Source organism: Aythya ferina, assembly GCF_964211825.1.
Source record: "Aythya ferina genome assembly, chromosome: 9".
Classification (NCBI taxonomy): domain Eukaryota; kingdom Metazoa; phylum Chordata; class Aves; order Anseriformes; family Anatidae; genus Aythya; species Aythya ferina.
In genome coordinates, this window is record NC_140305.1 from 21522847 (window position 1) to 21547625 (window position 24779).

General features: G+C 40.8%; 1 protein-coding gene across 5 annotated transcripts in view; it reads left to right on the forward strand.

Moving 5' to 3' along the window:
- TBL1XR1 (TBL1X/Y related 1) overlaps window positions 1–24779 on the forward strand; it is a 109259-nt gene that overhangs the window by 44855 nt on the left and 39625 nt on the right. For all 5 annotated transcript variants that reach the window (XM_084529563.1, XM_084529562.1, XM_084529565.1 and 2 more), the window contains exon 2: window positions 1724–1788. The gene's annotated coding sequence lies outside the window, so the exon portion shown is untranslated. The remainder of the gene's footprint in view (window positions 1–1723; window positions 1789–24779) is intronic.

The following is a 24779-nucleotide window of genomic DNA, read 5'->3' on the forward strand; positions in this document are numbered from 1 at the left end:
GTGGTTGTGTGCTGCTTTGTGTTGTTTTTAAGGAAAACTCTGGTTGCAGGAAGGTGTAACGTTTGTTTATGGGGCTGCTGAGTGGGCTGCTAAAGCCTTCTCCTCAGTGCTGGCCCACAGCTCGGGATAAAACAAACTTTCGGACTAGCTCTGCATGGGAAACCATGCCACTTGGCAAGTGGAGCTTTCCTCAGCCTATTTACATAATTGCTGCGGTACCAGCACAGCTACGCAAGGGAAAAAGAGCATGTTTGCAAATTCTTGCAATTCCCTGCATACTTGCATTCTTCAGCATCCTCTGCAGCAGCTCCTCTACCGCGCCGATGTGGTTCTGCCCACCGTAACAGCACGGTCAGATATTTTAAGAATAAAATATGCCCAATTGCTGCAGGTCTTTGGTTATGTTTTTTCTTGACTGGCTCTGAAAACTGTTTTATAATAAGCCATCTCTTCCTAGTTAAGCTTGGAAATGGCATGCAAGAGGTCTGTGTTGATCAAGAGCCCTGGAAGCCGTAGTTACTCTTCCCTCATAGTAAAAGTTTTTGAAAAGTTTACAGATGTTTTGTAAATAGCCTATTTTTAGATTACGCGGGTAATGCTTTATTAGTCACCCATGTCCATCTGTCCCCCTTTCTGCTCTTTGAGTAGGCGATTAAATTATGTGCTAACAAGAAATGTAGTGTACAAGTATTTGCACAGAGAGTAATCACTCATAAATATTAGTGTGAATAAAAATTGTTTGTCGTTGATGCATAAAAGTGGGTACTTCTGTGCATGGAGTTGATGCATACTGGAAGAGTGCTTCTACTTACCTATTTTATTGTTAGGTGCATAAAATAATTACTATTGATATTTCAAGAAAATTACTAAAATACAGAAGAGTATGGATTTTTTTGGACTACTTTTTTCTTCTGTTTTTGAAGATGGGAAAGATTTCCCGTGAATGTTCCCCTGGGAAGATCTCTGTTATGTACACATCAAATGTAGCCAGCAGCTAGGGTGAGCTGTTCTCTCAGTTACTGAGGGCACTGCAGGAGGTGATAAACTGTCTGGGTGCACGGGCACACCTGTGTACATAAACCGAGTTATTTAGTGCAAGATGTGTTAGGAAAACAGATTTATTTTTTTTTTAACCGCTTCTCAGGGGATGCAACTGTTTTGGAGGAGAGGTCCTCAGTCAAACCACTGGAATGTTAATTTTTGTTTGGGGCTTTTCAGGGTGTTTAGAAGTCAGTAGCTGAAGTTTATTTCCAGAAGAGATTTGGCATGGGCAAAAGGTATTTTAAGCTGCCTATTTTGCCTAGTTAGCTTCCCAAAGCCTTTTCTGGAAAGTTAAGTCAAATCCAGACATCAGGATTTTTATACACAGGTTGTTTTGTTTATGCGTGCTCCTACTGAATGGGTGCAACTGTCTTAGAGGTCTGATGGTTTAAGTGTTCATTCAACAGGCTTATTTGTTCAAAGGTCTGTATTTCAGGCTCCCCGCAGGAGCAGTTCTTGTGATGTGGCAGGATATATGCAAAAAGCCAGCTCCGCTTGCTGTTCTGTTCCTGATCACCTCTGATTTAGGCTGTATACAAATTCGGCGGTGATAACTGAGCTGCTTAAACAGAGTAGGCTGCAAGGGCCATGCGGGCGTGTGCTTGATAATACTAATCATGATAACATCACTGGTTTCAGAAGAATAAATATTAATTTTTCCTCTGTCTCATTTCTTTTTCAGCATCACCCTTTTGTGGCAAGAGACACCTGAAAGGAAAACTTCCTCATATCAATGCACTGCCAATGGTAAGTACCTTCTTAACTGACTAATGGTGGTGTGGTTCCTTCCTGCAAATGTAAGGCAGATTCTGTTGCAAATTGTATTTTTAGAGTGGCTACTTTTTTTTTTTTTTTTTTTTTTTTTTTAAGTTGACAACTTTTTTTTTTTTTTTCCCCTAAGAAAAAATCTAGACCATTATTCTGCTTGACAAAATATTGAAATTGTTTCTCTCTTACCCAGCGGAAAGTAGGGCAGCATGTTAATTTTGAAGCAAGAAGTGTGACTTGACAATGACATAGCTCATCCTGTTGGTAACTGTTTTTGCTTCCTCTTTTGGCCAAAAGCCTGTTTGGGGCAAGCTGTAGATGAGCTGAGTGCTCCGTTGCCTCCCCTTGGGTGCTCTCTGCATCTTGTTTCAATACTAACAGTTTCTCCTATTACAAATCTACACAGTGCCAGGTGTATTTTGCTTCAGTGCGTTTGGCAGTACAAGACTAGTGAAGTTAAAATCTTAGCTCCTCTAGAAATAGGCTTGGTTGTTGCAATCTTCTTACTCTCATCTCTGGAACATTATTAAATGTTTTAGATTATTGGAGAATGGTATTTGCAGACTGTCTTTATGGTGTATTTATGCTTTCTAATAGTTGCACAGGTGAAAAGCAGAGGTGAGCTCTGAAGAGGACTGGAATTTAATGCTCTGGCTTTGATTACATTCAAATAGTCTTTCAGCAGTTCTGGTATCTTGTGTTGTTACATGTGAGGTGTATTATGAGGGTGTTAAATGCAGTGTTAGACTTAAATAAATGCATAATTTACCAGCTTGCATTTCGGGCATCTCTAGATCATTATGTTGAGTGCAGAACCTAAGGGATGGTATTTCTAACCACCAACTTTGAAACTGAATTTGGGATCCGGGAGGTTATCTGGATTCCTTTGTTTTGGGGGGCAGCATGGATCTGAAGAATCTGTAAATCAGTGGTACCTTTGCAACTCCACTGTCGTTGTCCTGTGAGCAAAACGGCACTCAGTGTTTGTGCGGATGTAACCGATTACTTTGAAATGTACTAAGTGATTCTCTTGACTCTTCAGAACATCACGGAGTGATATGTAATGCAGCATGTATTTGGCCACTAAGCAAAGCAAATATAACTCAGAAATCAGAAGATCTGCACAAGTGTGTATGTCATTTAATAGCCTGATGTTTAAGCTCAAAATCCAGCTTATATGTGTAAAGTTTATATTCACTTGGGATGAATTTCAGCTGTTGGGAACAGATTTGTTGAGTGAGAAGGCGCCGTTTTTACCTGGTCACGTAGCCTGGCATTTTAATTTTCTGAAACTGAAACTAGCAGTGGGCTCAACCTTTTCCATTATTGCTAAGTTTTCATTATTGTTGTTGACCTTTTTCCAAGAGAAAGCTACTCTGATTTACTTTTATTTTGTATTACTTGAGCGTGTTTTTAGTTATGATTAGAAATACAGGTTGGTGTTACTGCTTCTCTTAAAAACATGACTCATTCCATATTAACCTAGTCCTTATACTTCATAAAATTTTAAAATACCGAGAGAGTGCATTTGAAATGTTACTGCGTTTTGTCCTACTTTTCCCCCTGCAAATTATGTTAGAAATTCAGAATTGCACAGTCTCAAGGGCACACTAGTTGTTACAGGGATCATAAAACATACTCAACTGTTACTTGTAGTGAAGTGAAATACTCTTCACTCCTTTCTTTAAGAGCTGCATTTGTTATAAGAGGGTTTATTTTCCTATTCTGGAGATTCCTAAACAATTACTCATCTCTTAATTAAAACTTTGAAACGGTTTGAATGTAGTTTTAAGAGCCAAGCTAGACACATTAATCATCATCCCCAAAATAATCATATCTTACTCTGGCTTATAGTAAAAATTACTTTCACAGGTTTGTATTATGTTTTTCTCTTTGATGTGTGTAGACAAAGTATGAGACGGGTTGACCTGAAGAAAGCAGTTTGTGTTCTTCCCAGAGTGTTTTGTTTAAAATGGCTTCCCAGATTCAATACGTGTATTTCAATCAGAAATGCATTTTTGATTCCCTTGAGAAACGATACTGACATTTTTGATCAGTCTGTTAATCATGACTGTCAGTTCCATTTCTTCTTAGTCAAAAAAAAAAAAAATCACCACTAAAGAAAGAGGAAAAAAAAAACAAAACACTAAAATGCAGAAGTTACACATCCTCTTTTGGTTTTCCTTTGCTTTACTATTTTAAAGATGATTAAAAGATGCTATTTTTTGTATAGAATATGGTGTGTAAACACAAATAGGGTAGAATATAAGCTAATCTTTAAACATTGGAATTGTTAGCATTTTGTTTTTAATCGTGTATTTATACTGTGATCAGGTCTTTTAAAACAGTGTGGCTGTGGTCTAAGTGTAAGGTGGAGTAAGTTGGCATCTTAAAGGAAAGATGTGAAAGCTTAAAAAAAAAAAAAAGGCCTCGAGGGCAAGGGAAATTAGTATATAAGAATACTTTTTCTAGGATTTCAAAGGTTAATTTCAAGGCTGCTAATGGGGTGCTTACTCAAGGTCACAAGGGTTAATGAATGTGTTGGAAATAAAAATCAAAAGTCCTGCGCCTTTGGCCTAAGGGCAAGATCAGATCAAATTTTCCATAAATGTTTTAGCAAATTATTATTATTATTTTTTTTGTTATGTGATAGAAGAGGTAGCTTACCTGAGAGATATTTCCTTTGTACCTTGCAGGGCTTCTCTTGTGAGTATTAGAAGCAAGGCTGTTTGCCTTTGTTTTATGAAATTAGTGTTCTTTTTCTTTCTTTTTTGTGCCTGTGTGTGTGTGTATACATGAATGCGTGGCTATATACAGGTGTGTTTGTGTATATACATGCATATGTGTGTCTAGCTATTTAAAGGAGTGTACAGAAACACTAGAAACTTACAAAAAGCTGGGAAGTATCTGTTTTTTATCATACAGCAGCTTGCTGTGATGGGTTTAATTCCACAGGAGGTAACCAGAGGGGCTGTGAGGGAATCAAGCAAGAAAGGCAACGTGGAGGCTTGTTAAGAGGTGTCCTGAAAAACACTCTTTCCAGGTTCTTTTAATTCATGGATGGTTTGACCAAGTCAAAAATCAACACACTGACCCGTCAAAAGGTCTCCTTGCAGAAGAAAATAAAGGATGTTACCGTTTATTACAAGCTGACACAGGCAAAGTCTGAGGATACGCAGCGAGCAGAGTTGCTGAGTCTCCAGAAAGGCAGGGTCATCGCAGCGAAGTCCATGGCCTCATAGTCCTTTGGGGGGAATACAAAATACAGCGTGCATTACAACTCGTAGGCGTCTTAAATCCATTCTTCTGGACATTTATTTTTGGGTGAATATATCATACCATGTTTTGAAGGTGTAACACCAACTGTACGTTATGCCAACTGTTCTTACAGGTAAGAGACTTGTTTTAGGAGGACAACTCTGCAGGCACTAAGTCTCTTAGGTCAGGAACTTCCATGTGTACCACACTGCAGTGTAACTTCAAACCCAGCAGATTTTGCTCAGAAACAGCAAGAGTGGTTGGAGGAGCTGGGCAGAATGAACAGGACACTCCAAAGAAAATTCAGTGAAAGGATTAGAAGACATCTGCCAGAAATTCTCCAAGACTGCAGCAAGAGTTTTTCTTTGAACCCTACTGTCGTGCCATCTGTGGAGTCTTCCTGTGACCTTTCCACTCCTTTAAAGACAGCTGAAGGAATAAACGAATGTAGCTGTTGCCTGTGGTTCCACAACAGATAAACTCATCTAAACGCTTCCTGTCGGGTTAACTTTCTGCAAGTCCATTCAGTTAAATGGTTCCACGCAGGGTAAGGCAGGCAAGGGAGATGGCAGGAGCCTGCAGCCAGATCTGGAGGAGTTGGGTGAGGCATGGAAGTCCTGCCTCTGCCAGTGCTTGCCAAGAACAGTAGGAGATTGTGCCACCAGCCCCAGGGCCCTGGGGTTTGCACAGGAATTGCAGTGCAAAGGGAAGTGAAAAATTATCAGTTGTTGCCCTGAGTCTGTATGCCAGGTTTAGGCCAAGTCACGGGAGAGCTAAATGTTAGTAGGCCCAAAGACTGGTTCAACAGAAGCTGAATGCCATGTCACCGTCAGATGTATGCGTGAAAGAGTTTCTGTGGACGGACAGACCTTTAAAGAGTGGAAGAGCTTTAAAGAGTGGAGAGAGAAGGTGGGTTTTTGTTAAACCGTGACCGCTGCTTTCAAAGGGTTATGAAACCTGGCAGTACTTAAGACGTTGGACACAAGGCCCGTGAATAGTTGCTTCAAAATAAATAGCTCTGCAAGACTAAAGCCTTTATTCTTCAAATACATATGTGTGTATGTGTGACTTCAGGTGTAGGAATTGTTCTTTTGAGGTGTAAGAAAGAAATACTTGAGTGCGTAAAGCTAACCAAGCTTGAAAGTGTTTTCAGTGGTAGAGCCTACAAATGCTCATAAAATTTATTGTTGAGGGATTTGGCTGTACAGCTTACGGAGTACGCTTTTAAAAGGAAATTATATATGTGTATTTCTAGCAGTTCCTGAAATAGTCTAAACTGAGTGATGACATGAAATTTTGGACTGTTTTGCTCCTTCTCAAATTAATGGATGCTATTATCAATGAAGAAAGGTGGATTGCAGTGTTTTTTTTGTCTGATAATTGGTTACAGCTGAAAAATTGTGTTCCAGAGTGTGCATCCATAAATCGTATTTATTGGATCAGCATGAATAAGCCGATCTAGTGGTGTATGCACTGAAAAAAGGAAGTGCTAGTAATATGATACAGAGGAAATACTGACTGTCTACTATGATAAGGTGTGTACTGCGATAAGAAAGTTTATATAGAACGGCATTCTGGTATATTTTTGGAAGTTTTTTTAATTATATATATATATATATTTTTTTTTTTTCTTTTTTTAAAAAAAGAACAAGTTAAAGCCACAAGTAAGATCTCTCTCTGTTTCGGAGGGAAAACGCCTCCTTGCCTTTTTTCTACCATTAGTTGAAGTTCACTACTGTATGATTCAACCGAAGAGGAAACCGCTCTTTAAAAATTACAAGAAATGGTGGCTCTCTTTTGAAGTAGCATTTGTTGGAGAACTTTCTCTGCTGATTCTGTAAGCGTTTACAGTTCAGAAATAAGCTTTGACTAAGAATTCTCGGCAGAATCATAAATATGTAATTATGTAAGCAGCCAGGATATGTAGCCCCTGGCAAGTACCCAGTGCAGTGAATCACAAGAGCAAAGGGAACTGGGCCAGTATCAAACTAGAGGAACGTCCTCTGTAATAGGGTGAGGGCCATTGCTGTTTCTTTCCTATTGCCATTCCTAGTTTCTTAGTCTTAAAAGCACCCAAAACAGGGTGTTTCTGCTGCAATAGGTTGTCTTGTTACCACTTTTTGTTTTCTGTGTTCTTCATCGTCTTCCTCCCCTTTTGCCTCCACTGCCTTGGGCTTTTCTTTGTCTTTACTTCTTTGCACTGGTTTTGGTTCACAAGTTAATAGCAGCAGTAGTAGTGAAGCTAGCACTGGATTATATCTGACTTGATCGGCATGCCATCTGTTTTATGAAGGGGGAGATCGTGTGTTTCTGCTGTGGATTCACTGCCATATGCCCATGGTGGAGTCGTGTAACCTGGAATGACCCTTCTTCCACTCTGTGAATGATTGCACGGAAAAATTGTAGTGTTAAATGAATAAGAAATGTAGTGTTAAATGTTCTTGATGGTGACTAGGTTTGTTGCATGTTAAAAAAGTAAACTGGCTATGAGGTGTAGGTGAGGTAGGATGTTCTGGAGAAGACTTAAGGGCAGGCCCCCTTCTGTCTGAGCACACGAGCGTTGCCTTCCAGAGAGGAGCAGTGCTGTTTCATATTAGTACGCCACTTGTGCAGTCGGGTTGTGATCCTGGTTTCATTGTTGTCAACAGAAAGTTGATATTGGTTCAACTCAACAAAAGTAAAAGCTCCCCTTAGTTTCAGTGGTGTAGATGCTAGGCGATAATGAATATTGCTGCAAAACAACAGGAAGTCTGTAGGCTGGGGGGAATGACATTGAATATATGTACGTTATTTGCTCAGGAGAGACTTGAGATAGCCACCTGCTAGCCACCGAAGACCAGGTGCCCTACGTCTGCATGGCCATCAGAATGGATGGCAGACCTGGAAACGTGTCCTTGGATGTGAAGCCTCTAGTACTCCATATCAATAGAATTTAAGATGGGAGTAAATGGAGGTCACGTATTTTCTTCTTACTGTGATGTAATGAACATATTCAGGACAAGGGATCAGAATCCTCCCAGGGTTGATATTGTGTGTATGCGTGTAGGATCCATGTCCATGAATTTAGTGTTTGCACAAACGGAGGGTGTCGATGTCAAATGTGAGACATCGTTGGATTCCTTGTCCTCATTACAGATGTTCACGGCATATTCCCCGTTGATTTAATTTCTTTTGTTGTAGATGGACAGTATTTTATTATGGTCTCCTTGGGTGCTGAAAATGTTTTATCATATCTTAAGGTATTTGACATCCGTTTCCAAAAACTAAAAAGTTAAAGCCAGTAACATAAATGAAGTTAAGTCCCTCAAGAGAATATAAACTTCAATAACCTGGCAAATGGAATTTCATAAAATAAAAATAGTCATTTCACTGTTTTTTTTAAGGTTGTTTTGTGTTAGTGCAGTCACCAGATTTTCTGAAAGCAGCGATGCACATCTGGTAAAGAGAATAATACAGTTAGTCAATGTGCATGTAAGATGGACTATGAAGAAGTGATTTTAAGTGCATGCTTATTAATGGTGACCTAGAAAAAAGTCAGTGGTAGTTAAAATGAATAGAGGGCAGATGAACTGTCAGCGGATTCTTTTTTCATGAATAAAAGAAACAAATTTAAAACTATCAGGTACATAACACACAAATTAACGGGAAAAATAGATGGTCAAAGGTTAAAGAGGGAATGAAAACACAAGTTTTATGGTCACAAGATCAAATGAGGCATTAGTTAATTTTCCTTTTTTGGTGCAGTTCACCAGGAGTTCAAGTAATTCAACTGAGTGATTGAACTGGAACAGAGAAGAGTGCCAGAAAAACTGATTACTAATAACATAAACAGAGAAATAATCAAATGAACTTAAGACTTGATGTCAGCATTTCACATTAAAATGCTTTTGAAAAGACTGGAATTCCTTTCTAGTTGCATGGAACCTGATTTACATAGAAAGCAAATTTATAACAGCTATTCTTGCAACAGTTGATAAATTATTCTGCTAACGAGCTGTTAGCATGGATTTAACCGAGACATGGGTGAGGCACAGAAGGTGTTTTCTAGAGACTGACCATCTGGGATTTCGGAAGTAACCTGAGGAGTAGGTAAGGGTGTTTGAACCCAAGGAAGCGTTATTGTTAATTATATAAACTAGCAACTGGAAACTGTGCTAGAAATGCTGAGGTTTTGCTCTAAATGGAAGATGCCATACAAGTTGCTTTGAAAAATGTCATTGTAAGATCTGTAAGGTGAAGAGGGGCTTATGGTAGGAAAGTGATTATGCTGCTCACATGCAAGGCAGAACTGTTAAATCCCACTGCTGGTAGACCTTGTCCAAGAAAGATGAATGCGAAGGGAAGGAGGTGCGGAAGGGGACTACAAAATGGTGAGGGAAGAGCAGAGTTTGTCTCACAATAGGACAGTAAGAGGCAGATCTAATTACTTTCTCTACATATATGAGGGGTTGCCAAACACTTCAGTGAGTACAAGTATTTTTATTTTTTTATGTTAGATTGAAGATAGCACTAGGACGGACAAGAAGAAATGAATATATCTTGGCAAGGAGTATATTCAGCCTGGAATTTAGAAAACAGATCTCATCCATCAAGGGAGAAAGATTTTGTGATAATCTTCTAATTATATAATGGGACGCCAAAAAAAAAAAAAAAGCCTCACTAGTTTTGAGATGAGCACTTGTTATTGCGCACTGGTCCTCCTAACAAGCACTTGTTTGTGGCATTACAGTTTTTGCCTTTGAAAGATAAGGGAGCTTAATGTTTGTAACCTGCATCAGCTGTCTTTCAGCTATTTTCTGCTGAATTAGTTAAGTTTAACTCGTAAATCATGCCCTCCTGCTAGGGAGCAGTTTTTGTCCTGTGGCCCTGGGAGAAAACAACAGAATGAATGCTAACGCCGTAGCTCAGCAAATTCAGAAGCACGTAGCAGGTCTTGGACTGTCTTTTCCATTTTTTTTTTTCCTCTTGGTCTGATTTGGAAGACTGCTTATGTTAATCAGTTATGTTAATATCTTTTCATTTATACTTTGAAAAGGAGTGTTACGTACTTCAAGTCTGAAGCCATCCAGAGAGAATTCATGATATCTGTACATACCAAACCTATAGCAAAAATACTCGTTCGGGGTTCCTTAGCTTCTGTTGTTATCCCAAGATTAATGTGGGACTTTTTGCATTATGCATGAGTGGAGAAACGTCAGCAAAGGCAAAGCTTGAGCAGAGTGGCTCTGGAAGTGCCAAGTTACAGCTGTGGGTGATGTTTACTTAAAAAGATCTCAACTATGCAAGCCTCCTAAGTTAGCAACCCCAGTGCTTGCTTTTGAAGAAAAACATTGCAGCCTAAGCAAAGTTAACTCTTCTGCATACCCTTGTGACTTGTAACTCTTCCAGTGGAAAGTCCACCGTGGTGTGTAAGCAGTGTCCTGTGTAGGGAAAGGTGCATTGGGATACTAAGAGGAGATTTAGGTTATAGAATAACACACTTCCATTTTTCTTGCCCAGGCAGCATGCTCATTTGTGTTTCGAACAGTGCCACTTCCCTGGGAATCTTCCACTGGGAAATGAATGCGTGCCACGTTAATTACACACAAACACACCTAACCCTCGCCTATCTCTGCTGGCTACATCCCTGAAAACTGCCTAGAGGTCAACTAAAGGGCCTGTTTGGGAGCACAGCTGGGGAAAACGTGACGGCCTGGTGTTCGTCGTCCTTCCTGGATGCCTCGTGTGAGCTCGGTATCACGCAGAGCAGCGGGGAAGATAACGCTGCGGCGCGTTCACACGAGCTGCTCGCCGCGCGCTGTGCCCAAGGTGAGCGCTGACACTGCGCAGCCACTGCCTGCGTGCTCTGAGGGTGTTTGCAGAGCGACTCCATGGCTCACTCTGCTTTAAATGCACAGAGCACTCACCCAGTGCCTCCGCTATCATGCGTTGAAATCCTGTGATGGGAACGGTGTAATTAGGAAGCTTAGTTAAAGGATTGGGTGGGGGAGACACTTGCAGTGAAGAGTGTGTTCCTGAAGTGTGGCTGACTCGTCAGTAGGGCAGAGAGCCCCCCGACTGGCCGTGTGTGCTGAGAGTTTCGTAGCAGACATCTCGGGTTAAGCAAAAAGAGCAGTGCTGTAGAAAAGCAGGAACATGCTGAGAGGGGGAAGGGAGCGGTTGTTTCTGGAGTGACAGGCGGATGCTGAGAAATCCTCCAAGCCCGAGTGCTGTGCTGCTTTCCTGAACCGGGTCGCAATGGGAGAGGCGGCCGGGAGATCTGAGGTGTAGACTTGGACGTAGGAAAGGCATCTTGTTCATCACCTGCAACCAGATCCAGGCAGTCTGGAGGGTTTGGTCACACCTAGGAAATCGTTTGTTTGGGGAATCTAAATCTACTATTTTGATATTTGCCAAATGAAGAAAGAACTCTAGATAAGACAAGAGCATGTATAATATTTTGCCTCGCTATCCCTTTCTAGAGTTTGAGCTGTGTAATAAGGCATCCCCTAGCTCAGCCCAGAGCAGACGCGGTGCCTGTTCCTGTGATGCCTTTTCCCCTCCTCGTGCCGCCTGTTCCCTGCAAGCACTGCCCTGGCCGCTGAGTCTAGCTCAGTGCTCACGTTTCTGCCGCGAGCGTGGGGACGAGGGGAAGGACCCATCTGTAGGAGGCTGTTACGTGGCTGCTAAAATAACAGCAATATGCACTGTCACTGTTAGTTGTGTACAGGTTGTTTTTTTCCGAACCCAGGATGGATTTGTTACACAGCTCCTTATCTAGCTCTGCTGCACATAACCCAAGGGTTAGCGCTTAGCCCTGTTTCAGTACGAGAATATTTCATTTCATGGCCCAGAGAAGATATTACTGAATTCAGATAAAGATGGCAATATTCAACAATATATTTATCCTGACTCAGAAACAACGAGCGCTTTAGGAGCGATGAGAAAAGCTGTGTTACATCTCAGCACTTTTATCTTTGAAGAGTGTTGGATGCTTTTTGCATGTTTGTTAAAACACTTTTTCCTAATTGGATGTGCCAGGAGGACATAATCAGCAGCAGCAGAGATGCAGGCTATTTGGAGGACCTTGATCAGTAAGAAAGATTGGAGCAGATGGTCTAAGGAAAATATATTAAAACAAAACAACAAAAGTCCCGCGCAGGAGGTTTTTTTTGTTGTTGACATTTTGCTTTTATGTTGTTTATCAGCCTTGTCTGGATAGATTACAATCTCTTCAGCACAGGAACTAAGCCTTATATGTTTATGCAATGTTAGCACAATGGGGCCCCGATCTTGAAAAGGGGTCTTTGGGATGCTGCCGTTGTTCAAATAAATAGTGGTAGTAATGTTCATAATGTCTGGTTTTAATTGTTGGGAAGGTTCCTTGAGCAACGAGAGAGCTGTGTGAAATAGAAAAATGTTAGTGAAATGAGTAAAATCCCATGATGTGTTGCATGTGTTGCTTTTTAATCATCCATGGGTTTTGGTAGACCTTTTGCATACCTCCATTTTATCCAAGTGTACATAACCACATCGCAGTTCTTGTAAGGCTTTGTATCAATGCATACCGAGCTGTACTCTGATAGAAAAGATGATGACTAACAGGGTTTTTTCAGGTTTTGTATAACCCTGGCCTTCCAGCCTCGTAGTGCACTTGCTGTCTGTTTTGCCACGCAGCTCAGCCTTGTAAAGCCTGCACGTGGGCTGCTTTGGCTTTTCCTGCCCCGCACACCCACACGGGTTGCCACCTACTCCCCAGCACACCCACACGGACACCTTCCTCCAAGTGACTTCCAGGAGCTCTGGTTTGGTTCAGATTCCTGTGTTACAAAATGATTTGAGGGACAAAGTAAATAGGGGTGGACTTGGTAACACAGTGCTGTGCTGTGAGAAACGCTGCCATGTAAACACAGTTAATTTGGGTCTAAAATTGGGTCGTTTTTTAATTACATTGCTGGGGGTAGTTCAGACTTAAATAGTTTGCTTCGCAATGTAAACAGGAACAAAAATGGATCTGCTGTTGTCTCATTCCAGCACTTCAAAATACAGTGTATGTGTGTATATATATAAATATAATTTGCAATAGGTCAAGAAAGTCCTACAAACTTTTTCCTGCCTGCAAGTGCTCTCAGTTTTCTTGTTGACATAACGAGCTGTATTCTCAATAATGTCTGCTGTGGCATGCTTGCAGGCTGCCCCTTCTCACCTGAATGTTGCTATTCTGAATAAGCAGACAAATTTGCTTCACCTGAGGTAGATCCATTTTGGATCTATTTTTGAATAACAGTTTAGAAAGCTTAGCAGATTTAGGAGCCAGAGTTAAACCCCCTGATCACTTGACAGAGCTATCCTATTCTTCTGACTGCCTTACGTAGTCTGCATAATACTTTTTGCTCTCTGTCCACAGAGAGGTGGTGTACATAAATAACACAAGTGTTTTTCCTTCTGTACTGCATGGGGTCATCAGATTTCTCTCTCTTCTTAATTGCAGTTCATGGGAAGGATATGATGGCAAAGGATTCATCATTTCTGTGATTACATAATGTAATATTCGGTTATAATAATTCACTTAGTGTATTAACTGAATGAATTCAGTTAAAATCCGTGGAAAGGCAGTTTCACAGGCATCCTTGAGGGGGATGCTCCTATCAGGAGGTGCGGCTGGCTCGAACGCCCGGGTCTGTGGTTTGTCTCAGCAGCTCCAAGGAACCTGTGGGGTCTGGAATAAGCATCCAAAGCCATCATGCTCCAAAATGGATGCTCGCCTACCAGCAGCAGGGGCTAAGTGCCCGTTCTTGGCTTGTTCTTCTGCTATTTCAGCTGTGTTTTGAAGAAGTTTTTGTTGTGGGTTTTCTGTGTGGTGTGTATGAACCAGCACCTCCCAGAAAACCACTTGTCTGCATTTTCATAGCATACCCAAAACTATATATTCTGTCCCTATTTCTGTTAATTTTATGCAGAAACCCTGTCAAGTGCCTTTCACTTTGTAATGTCATTTTTTTTCACCAAGGAGAAGTGTAACTAAAAAATAACTTTAAATGAAAATAATCTTCTCCTTCTGCCGATAGTGTTTGCATGTTTGAAGATGAGCTGCTGCAGTTCCAAACTGATTCGGAACAGGAGAAACTAAAATTATAGAAACTGGGCCTTGATTTGGTGCCAGTTTGTTATCAACCAGGCCTTGTGAGGCTGATTGCAATGTTACAGCCACAGAGGGAAATTAGCTTATCAAATCTGGGCTCCGATATTTATTCGTAGCTATAGGACGCGCTGATCCCCACAGCCATTGCTTGAATGAAATTCACTGATAATGGAAAATTTCACTTAGCTGGTTGAGCCCATCCTAATCCTGAAATGTTCTGAATGATCTGCTTAGGGTTTAAGTATTTTTCAGCATATAAAAAAGGAAAAGCCCAGCAAGGTATAGATGGGACCACGTTCATCTTTCCTTACTTATCTCCTTCAGAAGTACCCTGCAGCTATCCTGCTTACATGTGTGACAGTTATTAGGGAAAAAAAAAAAGAGTGTACAATGGGTATAAAAATATCCCATGTGATGAAAGTGGCTTTGGATCCCAGCTGGTTTTGTGTTCTGTTTCTTCTTGCAGCTGGTTTTCTTTTCTCATTTTTGACTCCTCTAGGTTTTAATAGTTGTAGTCTTGGAGTGATTTTTTTAAGATAAAAGGGAAACCTAGGAAATGAAAAACTTAGTCCTGTTGCCCAGATAGCAAATGATGATTTTAATAATCCAGGATTCTCTTCGCTCCCCGTGGATTTAAAGGTGAACCAGCCACGTGCAAAGTTATTTGCAGCTACAGTTGATTTCTTTGTACCAGTAGTTTGGCGTGGATAAATACATAAGAAATTAAGCAGGTGGCACAGGGCCCCTGGTTTTGGGTGAATCTTAAGGCTAAGAGGAGGATTTTTTTCTTTTTTTACAAGACACAGTAAAAGAAGGAGCTGTAGAAGGATGTTCTGTAAGAGGTGTTATTAAGAAGCCTGTGCTCCTGCAAGCTGATAAAAGGTGATGTGATTTTATACCAAGAGGAAAGACAAGCAGCAGTGATTACTGTTTCATTTCAAGTCTGTCTTTCAGAGATTTCTTACTATTCCAAATTAATCTGCTATAAAACTGTAAAATGTACTAGTATCCACCAAAATGGGAGCTCAGATTATCTCTTGTTGAAGAGAGAGTCTGAAGTTTATTTAGGGAACGGTTTCTATGTAATTCTTTCTCTATTTCTGTTTCTTCTCTATGCCCAGATATATCCAAAACAATGAGTCCCGCTTCTCTTTCAGCAGAAGACTCGAGGCAATCCAGAGTGTATTGCCAGGATTTCTCTTGCCAACTCTCCATCTACAGTGAGCCTCTCCAGCACGCTCTCTTTTTTTCCCCACTTTTTCTGTGGATAGTGTCAGGTATCTGGAGAGAGAAGGGGAGGAGGACTGTTTTCAAGGCATGTCACAAAACACAAACCAGAAGAAAACTCAGTGGAATAGGCCATATTCTCAAAAACGTGACTGACCACAGTGACTTTTGACCTCGTCTGAAAAACTCAACGTAATCCAGTTTTGCCGGAGAAGTCCTGAATTACGTGATTTTACAAAAGTGGCAGAGAGTTCCGTGCTGGCTGGACTCAACTGCTCTTTTCCATGATAGAAGAGAACTGGAGAGGCCAGAGAGAGGCATCAGGATATGGCCATATGTAAAGCACTCCTCCAGCTTGTGTAGCTGGCAGTCACCAGCTGATTTGACGTGAACAAGGGTGGTTTTGTGCAGGATATCTTAAGCAGGTGCCTACATCTTTCTGTTATTGATTAATAACAAGTATTGTTAGAGTTGTTGCTCTTCTAGTGGTAACTTTAGATCTAATAGTATGTTGCAGTCTTACATTTCATAGCAAGTTGCTTGCAGTACTAGCAGTCAAAGCTAGTCTCTGGATGGGAAATAATAATTATAATAATTAAGATCAGGGATTTCTTACTAGTGTCACCTGGACAGTCACTCTTCCCTCCTCCATGCTGCACAGGAACTTTAAGACACAGCCCAGTCAGTGTCCAACCTAGCTTCATGCAGATGAATTACTTCATGATACCTTTTCTTCCCCCTCTCTGAATAGACTTCTGTAAGGAAAAACGTCTGCACCAGCTCATGTGATGTAATAAAGACTGTAAAAATACAGTATGACTTCTGTACGTATAGTTGCCTATAATGAGAGTTAGGTGTAAGGGTTTAATTTGGGAAAGTGCACAATAGGAGTATTGTAATTTAGCAGTGGTTGACATGTCTCTCAAACTCAAAGTAGGTTGTACTATAAATATAGCCTCTTGTTTTGCAATTGACATTTTGCTAGTGGGTGGCTAATTGCTAATTTGAAGGGAAATAGACCAGAGATCTAATATTAATAACTAATTAATAGTTATGCGGATATTTTAAGTCTATTTTTCTGCTTATTTATAGGCATATATTATTCATGTGCTGTGTATCCTTCTTTGCATATACATGTTTTATTCTGAATTTTTTGCTTCAGTAACGTTCAAGCCTGTGTGCTTTTGCAAACAAAAGCTGGAATGCAAAGGCAAGTCGGTCACAGATCTCAAAACCACTTTCAGAGGAGGATGATTTGGAAGTATGAGAATGGCACTTAAAAATGTTTCCTTAAGAAAAGCCTTCCTCTTGAACCAAGGCCTGAGAGGAAGGCCAACAATGTATTTGCCTGCCTTGTATCACCTTAAATTGTAATTACCAAATCAGCATCGGTACCGTCTGTTTTCATGAGTATAAAGTAAAACGCAGGGAAATTCTTAGGCCTCTGTCGAAAGCAGATAGCTCGTACACAAACTGAAGAGGAGTGAAAAGAGAGGGGCAGCTCACAACAAGCTTGGCTGAGAGCAGAGAGCAGCAACATTGGCTCAGGTAGGTGAACGTGGCCGGTCTGTGACTCTCCTGCCTGCTCCCCTGGCCTCCTGCTGCCTCTGGCACACCTACACTGGGCTGCAAATTAATGAGCGCTGGCGTGGTTCTTGCCTTTTACTGAAATCTTCATTTGTGGTAGGGTGGAAAGATTACGTGAGAGGTGCATTGTACTTTGCATGTGCCTGATATTCTCAAATCTGTTCTGTCACATACCCAAACAGTTCTAAACGCGTTCCTCTAAATGTGGTGGAGCAGTTGCTGGGCTCTGCCTGCTGGCAGCAGAGTTTGTGTCGTGTTTGTATCTCGTCCCTCGTGCTAGTAACTGCTGTCAGCACTCAAATGAGTAACTCGCAAGGAACAAAAGTTGCTTTCCCACTATCTGTGGAGTTCACATTATTCATTTCTCTAGCTGTCCTAGGAGATTTAAGCTGTGTCCTAGAAAGCATTTGCTATTGCTGGATTAAAACCTTGCTGGCTGCTATCTGTGAAACTCACGTGTTAGAGAAAGCATCAGAGGGGCCTCTGACAGCACACTACATCTTCTGTGTTAAGGTTTCCTCAGCATTTGTTGCAAGTATGGGGATAAACCTATCATTAGTGCTGAACTTGTAATAAGCAGATATACTTTTATGTCTTTTTGATACACTTGAGGGTAGCGTGCTGCAGCTGCTCCTTTGCTGCAGGGCATGCTTGAAGGTAGCAGTGGTGTGGGACTTGGAGTTTCCAAAGCCCTCCTGGCCACTGCCAGCACCCTTTGGCAGGAGGTGAGCAGCCTGCCCTGGCCCCCAGGCCTGCCCCGACGCACGCTGCACTGCAGCTCGTGGTGTCTGGTTGTGAAAGAAACAACCAGGGACAGAATTATGCCACTAGCTAGAACCCTCAACAGCATGCTTCTTGCATTTTCTTCCAGATATCCAAAAACATCAATTGTTTTTTTTTTTTCTGGCTCTAATGCTGTGTGTGACACAGCTCTGGGCAGGGACCCAAGCAGAAGCAGCTTGTGGCGTTACTGATGTGGGGCACATAGCAGGGAGAAAAGGTGTCCGAAGCGCTGCTTTCGGGTCCCACCGCTTCAAGAAATGCTGAAGGTTCAATTATTCTCCATGTGCAAAATGTTGTTGGTGCTTGTCCGATTCACAGTGGTCTTCTGAGGAGGGACTGGCACCGCCAAGGCCCTCGTGGCCCTGGTGACGGGAGCTGTGTGTAAAGGCAGATAATGAGGCACTAATTTAAATGCTTCAGGAGACTGGTCAAGGATTTATTTTGCACTTTTTTTGACGCTGTATGTTTTTGTGACTCCTGTATTACAGTACTTTTATTCTCAGTTCCATGTGATTGAAGGAATACTGTATTGATGTATCTGCTTACTGCATACTTACTGCATGTCCTGTAATTAGCGTAGTCCTGTTAATTTCAGTGTATCAGACAGTCATGAGGTACACATTTAAAATCTGTCTATAAATCTTGGCAGATCGAGATTCTGTAATAAGTTTTTAATCTAACACATGAAAAATTCACAAAATTTCTCGTGTTTCAAGTGATGACTTAAATATTTTCCAGTCTGCTAAGAAGCATATCTGAGTCTGGGAAACTCTGCTTGTCCTTGTAGTGTTTGCTTGCTAATCTCTTCTATCAAAAATAGTAAAGCATATTTATCAAAGTACTAATATAGCAGGCCACAACACTTGAAGGATCTTGAAAATTATCTGTATGCCAGTGCTGGTAGTGAAATGAAAGCATACCATGCTCTAGGAATATCGATCAATAATTTCTGTACAAAGTTCTCTTGCTTTGAAGTGCCACTGAACTAGTGGCAGCAGCAACGTCTAAGATCTTCGCATAGCCTGTGAAAGATTGCAAAGACATTAAATAGCCTGATTTCTTGGAAGTAAGTTCTTGAGTAACTGTTACAAGTAAGTTTTGAGGTAGGAGACTTTTTAGTGTTCGGATTTTCTGGTTTGTTTTGCATGTATGTATTGAAATATGTTCTGCCATATGAATGAACTTTTTACCTGTTCCCTCGATTTTTATTTTTTTTTTTTTAATTTCTTGTGTTCCATAAGTGCTTCAGTACACGTGTCTTCAGCTTCTGCAGGTCTCAGTATGGTATTTTCCTGGAGAAACATTTAACTTTTTGAACAGCACCAAAGATTGGTGTCTGTTTGCAAACATTTTTTTCATCTTAAATTACTGAAGGCCCTTTGAGTGTGAAAATGAAGTAATAGGGCTTTCCACAAACATAAGTATTTTTCCGTGTAATTGGAAGATGTTTTGAAATACTGTCTTTAGGCCTTTACAGCCAAGAAACCAATTAAAGGCATGGTTAAAAAGTGATAGCGCGTATTAGTCAGATTATAACAAGATTCTAATAATGTAAAATTGCTGTGTGACAAATTAGTTTGTATAGATTTTGACAGTTGTTGCCTTTAATAAACTAACTTGTTAAGCAATATGCAGCTGCAGTGTTTCCAAAATTGGCAAAAAATAAACTATATTTCCATGTCAAAGTCTTTTCCATAAAGCAGGGCCATGAGTGTGCATAAGCCTGTTTTGAATTGTTGGGTTATTTTGTGAACCGGTCTGTCCCAGGACAACTTTGGCTCAGTAAGCAGATGACCTGAATATTATAAAGAGCTACTTTTAAAACTCTGGCACCTTCTTCTCATTAAGTATTCTGTTACTTCTGACAAATGTAATCTTTGGGCTTGGCATTTAGTAAACCAAGGTTTTCTCTTTTTTCCATGTAATTTATGAATAAACGGTGATTAGATTGATGTTGCCTGTTCATTTTCACCACAGACCTGAGCCAAGAACTTAATTTGTGTCTCCTGAGACAGTGGAACAACTATGTTGTAACTCTATATGACTATTGAATTGCAACTCTGAAATCCAAGAGTTGCTTTCCCTCCAGTAAAGTGTTACTGGAATGCTGTAAGATAATGCAAAATCTGGAAAAGTTCTAGAAAACCTACTCTTCAATCCGTAGCTTTATTGTGCTTCCATATCCTGAGCTATGTTCCAGTTGCAGGTTTGAAAACCCCTGTGGCTGGCAAATGACGTTTGTATCTGTCTGCCTTAGCAAGTCGCTATTTTTGGTGATATGGATATTAATTAGATAACTCGCTTTCAGCCCAATTTAGAACTAAGTCACACTATTTTTATACGCGTAAAAGCAAATTAAACCTCAGTTTGAGGTCTGTGCTCCATCCCTGAAGTGCCACTTTATTCCCTTCCACACTTGATGGACTGCTGGCGTAATGTACAGCCTGAGTATGAATATATTCCCCATGGTTCCTACAAAAGGAAGGAAAACTTCTGGCATTGGCTCTTCCTTTTTGGAAGGAAGCAAGGCTCTTCCAAGACATGGTAGCTGCTCAGCAGTTCGGCTCTAACCTTCTCACAGTCCAAGAGCGTTAAAGGCAGATCTCATTTACACGTGTCCTTGTCTGCTGTCACAGGTGGTGCTTGCACTTTTCTCCAGGGAGAATGTGGTGGCACTTAGTTAAAAGGGGTGATTGGAAAGATGAAAGGTGCTATTTTTCAGCTTTTTTTTTTTTTTTTTTTTTTTAAGATTCTTAGTTCTTATCTTTATTTGTGGTGTGGGTGAACCTCATGAATTCAGAAGCAGGCACAAAGTATTCGGTGGCTTTTTTGCTTTGGGAATGGTGATAGCGATGCAGGTTGCTGCCTTAAGCTAAGTTGCTAGAGATTGTGCAAAATGGCAAGAAAAATTTTTTTTTTTTTAAAGGCTGCATTTTCAGTAAAAAGAGATGTAAGCTCATATGATCATTTTTAATGAGTATGTGAAGCAGCTCCAGTAGCATTTGCAGTACCATACATAAAACAGTGCAAGTGGAAGCAACCTTTAAAAATAAATAATTAAATACTTTTGACCTTTTGCCCAGTTTAGTTAAAAAGGGGAAAAAAAAAAATCCCCGTGTTTGATTTTTCACTAAGAATGTACATATAAAACTTGATGGCTTTAACCCAAATAGTTTGAATTATGACCAGGCCAAAGAATTGGAATAACTTAAAAAGAAAGAATGAGAACTTCAACATCTTGTTTCCAAAATAGCCAGACCAAGTAACTATATGCAATCCCATGAAAGCTATAAGCAATACACATCAGTTCCTTGGGAGCGTGCTACAGAATACTAAAGGAAAAGAAAAAAGGGGGGAGAAAAGGGGAGGAAGAGAGCCTGTCTTCCATGCGTAGAGAGTACTGGGCAGTAGGAAATGAAAGCCGCTCTAAGTTGTTTATTTCTTGGGTTGCTTTTAATTATGTTTGAAAGACGTGTCTCATATGAAGGTTGCATGGCATGATACAGCTCAAAAACCTGTCTGCTGAATGTATGCACCCATCAAAGCACACAGAGATGTGCGTACTGCTTCCTTGGTGTACCTTCAGTAGCTACTGGAACGTAAGACTCCTGGAGTACCTTCAGTGGTCTTTGAAAATATCATGTACAATGTAATATATGGCTTCTTAAATGGGTGAGTTAAGGAAATTTGGTGTGTGTGCGCCAGAGGATTCTTGCAGCGGGGCCTCGCTGGGCGCAGGTGTGGTTGGACCTAGCATACCATGCTGTAAGCTTTGTTAACTGTGGAGGCAGCCCGTGCTGGTGGGGCTGTAATCTCCGTGACCAGGAGAGGTGGGCAGGGGGCACGGCTCGTGCCGTGGCTCCCCAGCACGTCCCACTGCTGCTGCCAGCCCCATCTGCTCCGTCCCCTGTACTGCAACACGTGTGCAAGGGGTTGGGTGGATCATGTGTTGACCTAGCCTGCATTAAAACCTTTTCTGTGGTTCTTTATTTCAACTTGGATAACATTTCAAGCGATTCCCCATGGTCACTGAAGGCTCACCAAGCCCCACAGTGGCACGCTTTTACCGTTCGGCAGCCTTAGGGCTGTTAATGGCTTTGGAGTCATGCTCGCTGTGATGGGTGTTCCTTCTTTCTCCTGAAATTGCTAAGTCTGCTGTTGTCAAGAAAATGTCATTTTTATCACGCTTACTTTGTGATTAAAAATGCTATTCAGTAACTTGCGATCTTAAGCTTCTGCTATAAATGATGTATTGTCAGTTTAACTTCTGATACTTTGATTGTGCTGTTTGGAAGCTGGGGAATTACAGCAAAATATTTAATATTTAGCAGTGAGTGCAATCATACTAAAATATTAAACGGATTTGCCTATGTTTTGTGGAGCAATTCTAAGATGCTGACATGAATTTTTCAACCCAAGAGTTTGGTTTTCTCAAAGCCGCCTCTCCTATTATGATTTTTTCTCCTCCTTCCCCCTCCCCAGGTATGGCAAAAAGGAATCTGTAGTGCTGTTTGCAGGGACAAAATGCAGGAACGAGTCACGTCCTTATAGACGAACCAGCCCTTGTTTAGTGACTGCATTACTTGAATTTCAGTTTCTCTGCTGGTGACATTTGTTGGTTGGATGGTCTTTGAAATAGAGGGATTAGAGGGAATAAGTGGTAGTGAGCAGATCGAATGTCTCGGTGATGACATTTTGTTTTTGTGCAGATGGAGGGAAAATCAGACCAGGAGTTATGCTGTGCTTGTAGGACAAACTAAAGATAAGGCCTCATTCATGCATTGAGCTCTCTGAAAATCCAAAATGCGTGCGTTGCTCTAAGTTCAAGATTCAGGTTTTTATTCAGTGTCAACTTACATGATACAGATTTTCTGTACACAAGCTTTTCATTGCCTTAGCTGCATTCTTTGTTACAGCCGTGCTTATCATACAGAAAGAAAACAACGTCAAATACTATTAGCAGGTACTCCAGTGGGGAAGAAAGCAGTAAACAATACTACTTAAAAGTGGATAATTTCTCTCTCCCTGATGGGACACATTCAATTTATAAAATGTGCATCAATACTTTTTATGAGCACATCATTTACCTTTTTTTCTTTTTTTCCTAAGTGTGCATGATCAAAACAAGTAAAACACACGGGTAGTTGTTTGTTTGTTTTAATGGATTTTTAATAAAAAATGAAATTTGTTTGTTATTAAAAGAAAAATTACATTGACTAAAGAAGTCCAAATCTAATAGCAGTAAGGATTTCAGTTATAATTCAAGGAAGTGGAGAATCTGTAACCAAAATTGCTGCCCAAAAGCTTGGGAGGGTTGCAAACAAACAGCATTTTAAGAGAGAAACTTGGTCTAGTTTGGGTAGCGATGTTCTTTTAATTTAGAGAAATGCAAGACGGACTTTTTTCCCTATATTTCTTTAAGTTGGCAAAACTAAAAAGGTGGTGGGGAAAAAAAAGAAAACAAGGCAGGATGATATGGGTAACTGTGTGCCAGTTCCTGAAAGCAAGGAGGTGCTTCTGGAGCAAGGGTGCGTGGCTCCAGGCTGAGCCAGGAGCACGCCCTAGTGGCAGGCTGACCCAGCCTGGCATTGTGATACACGGTCATGCAGCTTGCTGGATGCTAATTCAACTAAAAGAGTGGATTTTTAACAGGTTTTTGTTTATTTGTTTATTTTTAATTTACCACATCTGTTGCTGACCTCCGCCAAAACAAACACGGTGTATTTACATTATGCATCATCATGTTTGTTAGTAGTGGTCTGATAAAATACCTGCTCTGTAATTAATTTTGAAATGTGGAAGTAATACCTATCTACTTTTTGTATAGTTTTTAAATGGACAGATATTTTAAGCTGAGGCGAGAAAGATCATGATCATGAATTTTTACCCTGTGACCATTTTCATAACAGATACCATCATTAAGGTTGACGTTTAGCCTCACGTAAAATGTTGGTTCTCAAAATCATCCATGTTTTTGAATTTGTTCCCGTTCTTGTCCTCTCCCTCAGGCTGTTGTTCTTTTTTGTTTGTTGGTTTTTGAGCACGTTTTTAGCTGCTCCATTCCTCCCCAGCTGTTAGGTTTGCAGGGTTTTTTATTTGGTTGGTTTTGCTCTTTTTTTTTTTTCTTTTTTCCCTCCAGGTTCCCTGAAATATTTCTAACAAGGCATCTTGTAGGAAAGAGAAATAAAAGACAACTCATGCAACTGCAAACCAATCCACAGCATTACTGTGGAATGAACATTTGAAGACTAAATATAGTAAGGGAAATTCCACCCTGTGATGTGCTTCATTTCACCACATCACTTGGTAGCAATACAATGAAAGGTGAAGTTTTTATCCTACATGCTACGAATTCTATACACGTCACTAACTTGATATTAAAAATTAAAAGCAGAAAGGGTAGCAACCCTGTTCTTTCTCTGTAATGTGTAAGGCTTTGCAGGACACGTCATAATTTTTACTGTATTTATTAATTTGAAACCTGCTAAAGTTGTTCCCAGGATTAGTACAGTTTGGGGGATTCTCTGGAGCTGTGTGATGCCGAGGTGGGCAGCTGCTGGGGTCTGTCTGAGGGCTGCTGGCGCTGCTCAGTGATGCTCAGAGCCCTGCTCGGTTGGACCCTGCCTCGAAGTCGTGCTGTGCGCCCTCTCAGCCCTCTCCATCCCATGGCAAATTAGCTAACTGTAAACAAATTTCCTGTTGCTGTTGGAGGGGAGGCTAATAGAGCAGTGAGTTTGTGGTGCTGTTTGCGTTGTTTTTATGTACGCTCTGCGGGGAATTGTCGAGGGGAAAGGAATTCCTCTTAAACCGGCTTCTATGCGGTGGGGTCACGCTGCTTCCCTTCAGGGCCTCCTTCTTTCTCCTACTTGGCATCATTTGGGGGGGTAATATTAATTAGTTACTTGAAACAGGATTTACTATGAATGAGTGATACATGCTTAATGCAAATGCCAGATGCAGAAAGTTCAAAGCGTGTAAATATTGAGACTCGGTG